The sequence below is a fragment of the Megalobrama amblycephala genome, linkage group LG5 (assembly GCF_018812025.1).
Source record: "Megalobrama amblycephala isolate DHTTF-2021 linkage group LG5, ASM1881202v1, whole genome shotgun sequence".
NCBI classification, from domain to species: domain Eukaryota; kingdom Metazoa; phylum Chordata; class Actinopteri; order Cypriniformes; family Xenocyprididae; genus Megalobrama; species Megalobrama amblycephala.
Genome location: NC_063048.1, coordinates 10,656,961 through 10,668,033, shown reverse-complemented (window position 1 = coordinate 10,668,033; position 11,073 = coordinate 10,656,961).

Genomic DNA, 11,073 nt, shown 5'->3' with positions numbered 1-11,073 from the left:
TTCCACCTCAGTGTTATGCATTTTAATGGTTGCTAAAAGAGCTAATCTGACAAACCTCAGATTCCCTGAGGTTTGTCTGACAAACCCTTTAGTTCATCCAGTAATGAAGTGTCCCCCAACAGGATAAGCTTGGGCTCCCTGGGCATATTAATCCCGACAACTGCGCCAATGATCTCTAAGACCCGTTCCCAGTATACCTCTAGGTCAGGACAAGACCACAACATGTGTAAAAGTGCCCCTCTTTGCACTTTACATCTGGGACATATAGCTCTGAATAGGTACTTTTAAAGGTGTGTAGTCTTACTGGGGTATATAACAGACTCTGTGTATCACATTAAATTGAATGAGTTTATGACGGTGTTATGGTATACAGGAGACAGACAAAGATGTCACAGGTAATGGATGTTTATTTGACCACAGTAGAGCAGGTGAACACACACAGGTGAGTGAACTGGTTATATTGGAGTTTTAAGCAGGTAGTATGAGGGATAGTTACTGTCCTTTCTCTTTGCAGGTTGATGTAAGTCGGAGCTTGGGGATCGCTGGAGCACAGAGGAGATCGCTGGAGAACTGAGGAGCTGATGGAAACACACCCACACAGCAGACGAGGCACACAGAGGGAAGGAGACACGCTGGAGACAGGTGAGTATTCGAAGAGGAGTCCTTAAGGTAAGCATAACATGGGTATATGCGAACGAGACCGGACGTGGAGTGCTGTGTGCATGTGGGTTAAATAGTGCTGGTGATGAGTGTGAGGATGAGGTGCAGGTGGCGGTGATCAGTATTCTGGTGATGGCGTGCGTTGTGATTGGAGGTTGGAACCTGACGTGTCTGTGACAGTACCCCCCCCCCCCCACGGCCCGCTCCAGAGGGCCGAGGACCCCGACGCCGTGGTGGTCGTCCTCTTCCCCGCGGTGCCGGTCTTTCAGGGTGACTGTCATGGAATGTTTGGAGTAAGTTGGGGTCTAAGACGTCGTTCCTTGGGACCCAGGAGCGTTCCTCGGGGCCGTATCCTTCCCAATCCACAAGGTATTCCAGTTGACCACCACGACGTCGGGAGTCCAAGATTTCCCGAACCTCATATGCAGCTCCGTCCTCCAGGATGAGTGGAAGGGGGGGTTCGGCGGGAGCCACGTCAGGTCCTGTGGGAAGAACAGAAGGGTGGTGAGCTTTCAGGAGTGACACGTGGAAAGTGGGGTGTATACCATACCCTTGTGGAAGACGGAGTTGATAGGTGACTGGGTTGACCTGCTTGACGATGGGGAATGGGCCAATGAACCTGGGACTCAGCTTTCTGCAGGGCAGACGCAGTCTGATGTCCTGGGTGGATAGCCAAACCAACTGACCAGGCTGGAAGACGGGTGTTGGAACGTCAGAGGTCGGCTACCATCCTGCGCCTGCGCAGGGCTCGTTGCAGTTGATGGTGTGCTGAGTCCCAGACCCTCTCGCTCTCTCGGAACCAGTAATCCACTGCCGGAACGTTGGAAGGTTCCCCATCCCAGGGGAACAGTGGGGGTTGGTAGCCGAGTACGCACTGGAAGGGTGCGAGTCCTGTTGTAGACTGTCGGAGGGAGTTTTGGGCGTACTCGGCCCAACCCAGGAACTGGTTCCAAGAGTCCTGGTGGTCATGACAGAAGGTACAGAGGAAGCGGCCAATCTCCTGCACCTTCCTTTCCGTCTGCCCGTTCGATTGCGGGTGATATCTAGATGTCAGGCTAACGGCCACACCTAGGAGGGAGTTGAACGATTTCCATACCCTGGATATGAATTGGGGCCCTTGGTCGGAGACAATGTCCTTGGGTATTCCAAAGTATCTGAAGACTTGGTTGAAGAGGATCTAGGCTGTTTCCATGGCAGTGGGTAATCCAGGAAGTGGGATTAGGCGGCATGATTTGGAGAAGCGGTCCACAACAACTAGGATGGTGGTATTTCCGTCAGAGACAGGGAGATCCGTAATGAAATCCACTCCTAGGTGTGACCATGGGCGATCTGGAATGGGCAGCGGAAGGAGTTTCCCAGCTGTAGATTGACGACAGTAGTGAGTGGTTTCAACTTATGAGTAGCAGGAATAATGGCACTCACCAGGGGTCGCGGCGGTCGTGTGGGGCATGCAGCAATAGCGTGCCCGGGTTCACCACAATAGAGGCAGAGACGGAGGGTCAGCCAGCGGCGGCGTTCTTCAGAAGATAGACGAGAGTGTTCAACATCCATAGGTGTTTGGGCTGGTTCTGGGGTGCTGACGGGTTCGGACCGGCAGAGGAGCACGTTGGAGAGGGACTGGTCCTGGTGCTCTTGGATGCACGCTTGCATGAGAGTGGCGCAGCGAATGGAGAGCTGGATGAACTTTTCGAGGCCGATGGAGTCCTCGCATGCAGCGAGATGCAGCTGCACCCGAGGTTCCAAACCTTGGCGATACGTCGTTATTAGAGCTTGTTCATTCCATCCGCTGAGTGCTGCAAGCGTTCTGAATTGCAAAGCATAGTCGTAAACAGACAGAGATCCTTGTTTCAAATTATAAAGTTTCTCACCAGCTGAAGAGTCCGTGATCGGTTTCCCGAACACTTCCAGGAAGTGGGAAATAAACGCCGAGTAGGATTGGGTTACAGCGCCCTGCTGGGACCAGATGGAGTCGGCCCACTTTAATGCTTTGCCACTGAGCTGAGATATGATGAACGCTATTTTGGAGGTGTCACTCGGGTACAGGTGCGGCTGCATCTCCAGGACCAGTGTGCATTGCAGCAGGAAGCCGCTGCAATCCTCCGCCGATCCTGTGTAGGGCGCCAGTTTGGCCATGGGAGTGGCGTACGGCGGCAGTGAAGGAGGAGTGTTGACATGGCTGGTGGTGTTCGCTGGTGCAGGTGAAGGGACAGTAACTGGAGATGGCGGTGGATGATGAGTGGATAACGTGCGCCGAAGCGCATCCACGAGTTCCTGGAACGGATCTGGCTGGCTCATACTGGGTCTGCAGTGTTGGTCCGGTCTTCTGTTACGGTATACAGGAGACAGACACAGATGTCACAGGTAATGGATGTTTATTTGACCACAGTAGAGCAGGTGAACACACACAGGTGAGTGAACTGGTTATATTGGAGTTTTAAGCAGGTAGTATGAGGAATAGTTACTGTCCTTTCTCTTTGCAGGTTGATGTAAGTCGGAGCTTGGGGATCGCTGGAGCACAGAGGAGATCGCTGGAGAACTGAGGAGCTGATGGAAACACACCCACACAGCAGACGAGGCACACAGAGGGAAGGAGACACGCTGGAGACAGGTGAGTATTCGAAGAGGAGTCCTTGAGGTAAGCATAACATGGGTATATGCGAACGAGACCGGACGTGGAGTGCTGTGTGCGTGTGGGTTAAATAGTGCTGGTGATGAGTGCGATGATGAGGTGCAGGTGGCGGTGATCAGTATTCTGGTGATGGTGTGCGTTGTGATTGGAGGTTGGAACCTGATGTGTCTGTGACAGACGGCTATTGACAGACAAATCTGAGCTTTTTCACATATGGTTTCTCATTCATCATCACTGAATGAGCACTCCAGGTCTTTTTCCCATTTAGATTTAACATTGCAAAAATTACCAGCCGTCAACTGGGACAACTTGCCATAGATAAATGAAATAAGACCCTTAGGGTCTTTTTTATCAGATAAGATGGCCTCCAGGGGTGACCAATCATAGGTTGGATAAGCGAACACCTTGCTGAGTCTGAATGTAGTGTCTAACTTGTAGGTATTTAAAGAAAAATTTGGAGGGGAGGTAAAATTTCTGTTCCTGCTCGAAAGACATGAGTGTGTCCCCCTCATAAAGTTTTTCAAAAGTTTGAATACCACAGTCATACCATTGTTGGTTATGCTATCAAGTATGATAAAGGACTTTTACTTATCAATGTCCTCAGTAGCACAACGCTAAGTACTAGACCGTCAGACTAGCTTTTACTGCGATCGCCACGGTTTCGAATCCGGCTTTTGCCGAGTTCGTTCTTCTCTAGTTTCACATCACATATCAAAAAAGGCATTTATTTTCAATAAAAATGGAAACAATGTTATAAAAGTGCAAATAACCTGACTAACGAGTGTTTAATAACATTAAAAGTATTAATTGGGCAGGGTTAGCAGCATGTTCGATATTAGCCTACCCACTAGAGGGCAGAATAAGACAGGGAATCAATTAAAGAATGCAATAGTTATGTTGACCTACTGTTACAATTTAGTGCTCCAAAATCCCAGAGGTTTATCATGGGAATTTGCGTTCATCCCAGGCTAACCTTTATTGAGGTTAAATTTGTGTTGCCCATAAATTCTCATAAATACCCTATAGGCGTTTATTCTATATAGTTTTCATAACACTGCTAATCCATACTTCTAATACGTGGCCTAATAATTTATTTATTTAGCAATTACATAGATATATAGTTTTGTGCTAATTGCCAGTATTGCTCTTTCAGCCAGCTTCATAGTTTTGCTTATCTGTTCACTTTTCAGAAGCCTATAACGGAGTGTCTATTTACAGTAAGTGCAAGTAGCGTCCCTTGTTGACAAACACTCTTTACAGTATAGCTCCAATGTCTGGTTGGGCCACTCAAGTTTAAAAAGGGACAGATGTAATTCGATGTATTCAGTGGCGCAACAATAGCATGTAGGGTTTCAGATTTCGGCTTTTACAGCGATCGCTGCGGGGTCGAATCAGTATTTTGCCGAGCTCACCCAATAATAGAGCTCACTCCTATTTTCTCATCACATACATTTTCAAAAAAATGAAAATAATGTTAAAAAAGTGGAAATAAAATGTGAACAAGTGTTTAATAATATTAAAAGTGTTCATTGAGTAGGGTTGGTGGAAAGTGGAGGGGTTTTATTCTCCCAATATTGCATCATCCATTTAATAATTTTAATAAATATAATCACTCTCTATGGTCTATCTGCCAATACTAGCCTACAGCATCTAAATACTATTTACACTTCTTGCAAAGAACTGATAGGCTACTTTTACATGGTGTCATTAGAATATATCGCTATTTTCACCTAGTATAAAAAATGCTGCTATTGTCATTAAGTATAAATGTATCGGTATTTTCACTTAGTGTAAATAGCATCTACAGTAGGGGTGTCAAACTCGTTTTAGTTTGAGGGCCGGACTGGAAAGAAATGAACCATATTGCGGGCCGAATTACCTTCTTCTTATAATAACCTTAGTGCGCTGATAGTTGCATTAATATTAAACATATGAACAACAAATTAATTTGCAAGAAAACTGTATTATTTTATTTTTTTTACAGTGAAAAGACTATTCGATTTTTAAAATTATTTTTTGTTTAATATTTTTTATTAGCACCTATTTAGATTTTTCATGGCCAATTTAATTTTTATAAGAAGCAAAACGTCTGATTCTGATACTGGTTGCATTATTTATTTGTTGTTTATTTTTTCACAGGCCAAACTGGCCTTAAACAAATATCTCTTTGATATTAGAGGCAAACACTGGCATTTGGATAATAGAGGCATTTTTATCATAGTCAAAGATGTTATGCACATGTGCATGAGCAGTTGTTTTTAATTTAAAATTACTGAATAATTTCAAGATTAACAGCAAAACTAGGTCTGTGAAATTATGCTACATAACAAAACAAAATCAGCAGACGGACTGAATGAAAATGGAACAGCAGTGATATAGCGTTTCCATGGTTACCGCTATACACAAAGCAGTGCTTTTCGATAAATATAGGCCAATACTACTACTTTATATGGAGATAAGAGGAAAAGCCATCAAAACTTTTCTTAAAACAGTTTTGCCTTCGGAGATATATTCATATCTACGGAAGCCCTGAACCGCATGGTGAAAAAAAAAAAAAAAACTTAGTAGGGAGGAAAAAAAAAAAATCGAAAAGTGATCTCGTTATTTCAACATAATAAGTCGTTATAACGACATAATATCTCGTTATTTCAACATAATAAGTCGTTATAACGACATAATATCTCGTTATTTCAACATAATAAGTCGTTATAACGACATAATATCTCGTTATTTCAACATAATAAGTCGTTATAACGACATAATAAGTCATTATTTCAACATAATAACTCTTTATTATCTATCAAGTATGATAAACGACGTTTTCGTGATAATGTCCCCAGTGGCGCAATGCTAAAGAATTGGACTGCCAGTCTAGCTTTTACTGCGATCGCCACGGTTCGAATCCGCCTTTTGCCGAGTTCGTTCTTGTCTAGTTTCACTTCACATATCAAAAAAGGCATTTATTTTCAATAGAAATTAAAGCAATGTTATAAAAGTGCAAATAACCTGCCTAACGAGTGTTTAATAAAATTCAAAGTATTTATTGGGCAGGATTAGCAGCATGTTCGATATTACCCACTAGAGGGCAGAATAAGACAGGGAATCAATTAAAGAGCGCAATAGTTATGTTGAACTACTGTTACAATTTGGTGCTCCAAAATCCCAGAGGTTTATCATGGGAATTTGCGTTCATCCCAGGCTAACCTTTATTGAGGTTAAATTTATTAGACCATAAATTTATTAGACATCCTATTTATACTAAATGACAATAGCAGCATTTTCACGATATGCTATTTATACTAGGTGAAAATAGCGATATATTCTATTGACACCATGTAAAAGTAGCCTATCAGTTCTTTGCAAGAAGTGTAAATAGTATTTAGATGCTGTAGGCTGGTATTGGCAGATACTATTTGTACCTCAGTATTTTTGTACAGGATGCAATAATATCATATAGAGTGATTATATTTATTAAAATTATTAAATGGATGCTGCATTATTGGGAGAATAAAACCCCTCCACTTTCCACCAACCCTACTCAATGAACACTTTTAATATTATTAAACACTTGTTCACATTTTATTTCCACTTTTTGAACATTATTTTTCATTTTATTGAAAATGTATATGATGAGAAAATAGGAGTGAGCTCTTTTATTGGGTGAGCTCTGCAAAATGCTGATTCGACCCTGCGATCGCTGTAAAAGCCAAAATCTGAAACCCTTCATGCTATTGTTACGCCACTGAATACATCGAATTACAACTGTCCCTTTTTAAACTTCAGTGGCCCAACCAGACATTGAAGCTATACTGTAAAGAGTGTTTGTCAACAAGGGATGCTATTTGCACTTACTGTAGACACTCCGTGTCCTATTATTTCAATATATTAGCACCTATTTTGATTTTTATATCTTTAGAAAATATTACAAAGCAGTTTGTTTGCAAACCCAGAATAATAATTAAAAAAACCCGCTTAAAAACGTTTTTGGCCCCTGGACTAGTGCATCTCTATGTTTTATTATAGTTCAAATCAGATTGGACACCGGGCTGTAAGTTTGACACCCCTGACATTTGCACTGTAAATTGTTTTATTTACTATGGTCTAATAAATTTAACCTCAATGAAGGTTAGCCTGGGATGAACGCAAATTCCCATGATAAACCTCTGGGATTTTGGAGCACCAAATTGTAACAGTAGTTCAACATAACTATTGCATTCTTTAATTGATTCCCTGTCTTATTCTGCCCTCTAGTGGGTAATATCGAACATGCTGCTAACCCTGCCCAATAAATACTTTTAACGTTATTAAACACTCGTTAGGCAGGTTATTTGCACTTTTATAACATTGTTTTAATTTTTATTGAAAATGAATGCCTTTTTGATATGTGATGTGAAACTAGAGAAGAACGAACTCGGCAAAAGGCGGATTCGAAACCGTGGCGATCGCAGTCGTTATAACGACATAATATCTCGTTATTTCAACATAATAAGTCGTTATTTCAACATAATAAGTCGTTATAACGACATAATATCTCGTTATTTCAACATAATAAGTCGTTATAACGACATAATATCTCGTTATTTCAAGATATTAAGTCGTTATAACGACATAATATCTCGTTATTTCAACATAATAAGTCGTTATAACGACATAATATTGTCACGGGAAATAAAAGAGGGATGCAAGTGCAAGTCAAAATATCTCATTTATTTGAGCTTCACGCCAGAAAGTCAGATGACAAACACACAGACAGCAGGAGAGCGGCGACACAGGGACTTTGGTGGGCCGCGGTGAGATGATCGTGGTGAAGTCCGTGGGAGTGAAATCAGAAGTGAAGAATCCAACGATGAAACAGTAATCCAGAGTGAAGACACGACGAAACAACTCCAAACGGAAGCACACACGAGGAATCCAGGACACAGAACAGGGAACACCAACAACGATCTGACAAACACGAGACAAAAGACAAGGGAATAAATAGGCAGTCCAGATTGAACACAGCTGCCGCTGATCAGCAATCAGCGGCGACGCCCACATGAAACAATTAACATGACAGCACAACAAAAACACAGACCACAGAATGAGACTGCGGATCTTCAACCGTGACAGTACCCCCCCTCCTAGGAACGCCTCTCGGCGTTCCCAGGAGCACCTACCTGCCGATTGTAATCATCGATAAGGGAGTGATCCAGGATGTCCCTAGCAGGAACCCAACTTCTCTCCTCCGGACCGTAACCTTCCCAGTCCACCAAGTACTGAAATCCACGTCCCCTCCTTCTCGAGTCCAGAATGCGATTAACTGAATAAGCGGGTTCCCCGTCTACGAGACGCGGCGGTGGAGGAACCGGGGTAGGCGGATTAATGTGTGAATGAAACACAGGTTTGATTTTAGACACATGGAAGGCGGGATGAATTCTCCTGTACGCTGGAGGAAGTTTGAGTCGGACTGCCACCGGACTAATGATCTTGGTGACAGGAAACGGGCCAATGAATTTGGGAGCAAGTTTATTGGAGACGGAACGGAGAGGAATGTTCTTGGTAGAAAGCCACACTTTTTGACCCACGACGTATACGGGAGGCCTCGACCGGTGGCGATCAGTCTTAGCCTTGGTGCGCGCCCCCACTTGGAGAAGAGTCTCACGGGCTCTCGTCCAAGTGCAGTGATACCTCTGGACGAAGGCGTGAGCGGAGGGGACCGCGACTTTGGATTCCAGACTGGGAAAGATAGGTGGCTGGTAACCTAAACTACATTCAAACGGTGAGAGGCCCGTGGAAGACACTGGTAACGAATTATGTGCGTACTCAATCATAGAGAGTTGCTGGCTCCAGGAGGAAGGATTCTTGGAAACCAAACGTCGCAACATTCTTTCCAAATCTTGGTTAGCTCTCTCGGTTTGACCATTGGACTGGGGATGGAACCCAGAAGAAAGACTAACAGTCGCCCCAGCAACTTACAAAACTCTTGCCAAAATTTGGACACAAATTGGGGCCCCCTGTCGGAAACCACATCCATCGGGAGGCCATGTAACCGAAAGACGTGATCAACGACAGTTACCGCTGTCTCCTTAGCAGAGGGTAATTTAGGCAAAGGGATGAAATGCGCCACTTTCGAGAACCGGTCCACTACGGTCAAAACAACCGTGTTCCCCTGGGAGGGTGGGAGGGCGGTGACAAAATCTAGCACAATGTGGGACCAGGGTCTCGAAGGGACAGACAGCGGTTGGAGCAACCCATCTGGGGGACGATTGGAAGTCTTACCAGTGGCACAAATCGCGCAAGCCAAAACAAAACTGCGAATGTCACGAGCCATGGCAGGCCACCAGAATCGTTGCTTGACCAAAAAACTGGTGCGATTAACCCCTGGATGACAGGCTACGTTGGAACAATGCCCCCACTTGATAACACTGGACCTTAACCTCTCCGGCACAAATAAACGGTTCGGTGGGCATCCGGGCGGAGGCGTTACCCCTTCTAAGGCCGACTTGACCTTCGATTCGACCTCCCATATCAGAGTGGAGACCACTAATGTCTCAGGAAGAATACACTCGGGAGTAGACGGGCGTTCGGAAGGATCAAAAATACGAGAAAGAGAATCGGGTTTGATGTTTTTAGAACCCGGGCGGTACGAGAGAGAGAAATCAAAACGTCCGAAAAAAAGTGCCCACCGAGCTTGCCTGGAGTTCAGTCTTTTAGCCGTTCTGATGTACTCTAAGTTCTTATGGTCAGTCCAAACAATGAAAGGTACCCCCGAACCCTCCAACCAATGACGCCATTCTTCCAACGCTAACTTGACTGCCAGCAACTCTCTGTTACCAATGTCATAATTGCGTTCGGCTGGAGATAAACGATGAGAAAAAAACGCGCAGGGATGGATCTTATCGTCTGAGGGAGATCGCTGGGATAGAACTGCACCTACCCCACCTCTGACGCATCGACCTCCACCACGAACTGACGTGAAGGATCAGGGGCAATGAGGATGGGAGCCGAAACAAAGCGACTTCTCAGTTTGGCGAATGCAGCCTCAGCTGCATCGGACCACCTGAACGTCGTTCTGGGGGAGGTCAAGGCGGTCAGAGGCGCGGCTAGTTGGCTGAAATTGCGAATAAAACGCCGGTAAAAAATTGGCGAACCCCAGAAACCTCTGTAGGGCCTTACGGGAATCCGGGCTTGGCCAATCCACCACAGCCTTAACCTTGTCAGGATCCATGCGAATTCCCTCAGACGAGACGATGTACCCTAGAAAAGAAACAGACTGTGCATGAAAATCGCATTTCTCCGCCTTGACAAAAAGCCCATTCTCTAGCAGCCGCTGAAGCACTCGTCGGACGCGTTGAACATGTTCCTGGAGAGACGAGGAGAAAATCAATATGTCGTCCAGGTAGACATATATGAACTGGTCAACCATGTCTCTCAACACATCATTGACGAGTGCCTGGAAGACCACCGGGGAGTTGGAAAGCCCGAAGGGCATGACCAAGTATTCAAAGTGCCCCCTGGGGGTGTTAAAAGCGGTCTTCCATTCATCCCCCTCCCTGATGCGGACCAAATGATAAGCGTTCCTTAAATCCAATTTCGTGAAGACGGACGCTCCTTGCAACCTCTCGAAGGCTGAAGACATCAATGGCAAAGGATAAGTATTCTTTACCGTGATGTTATTCAACCCCCGGTAATCAATGCAAGGTCGCAAGGAACCATCCTTCTTTCCAACAAAAAAGAACCCCGCCCCTGCCGGAGAAGAGGAAGGGCGAATGAACTTAGCTGCTAGAGAATCAGAAATATATTTC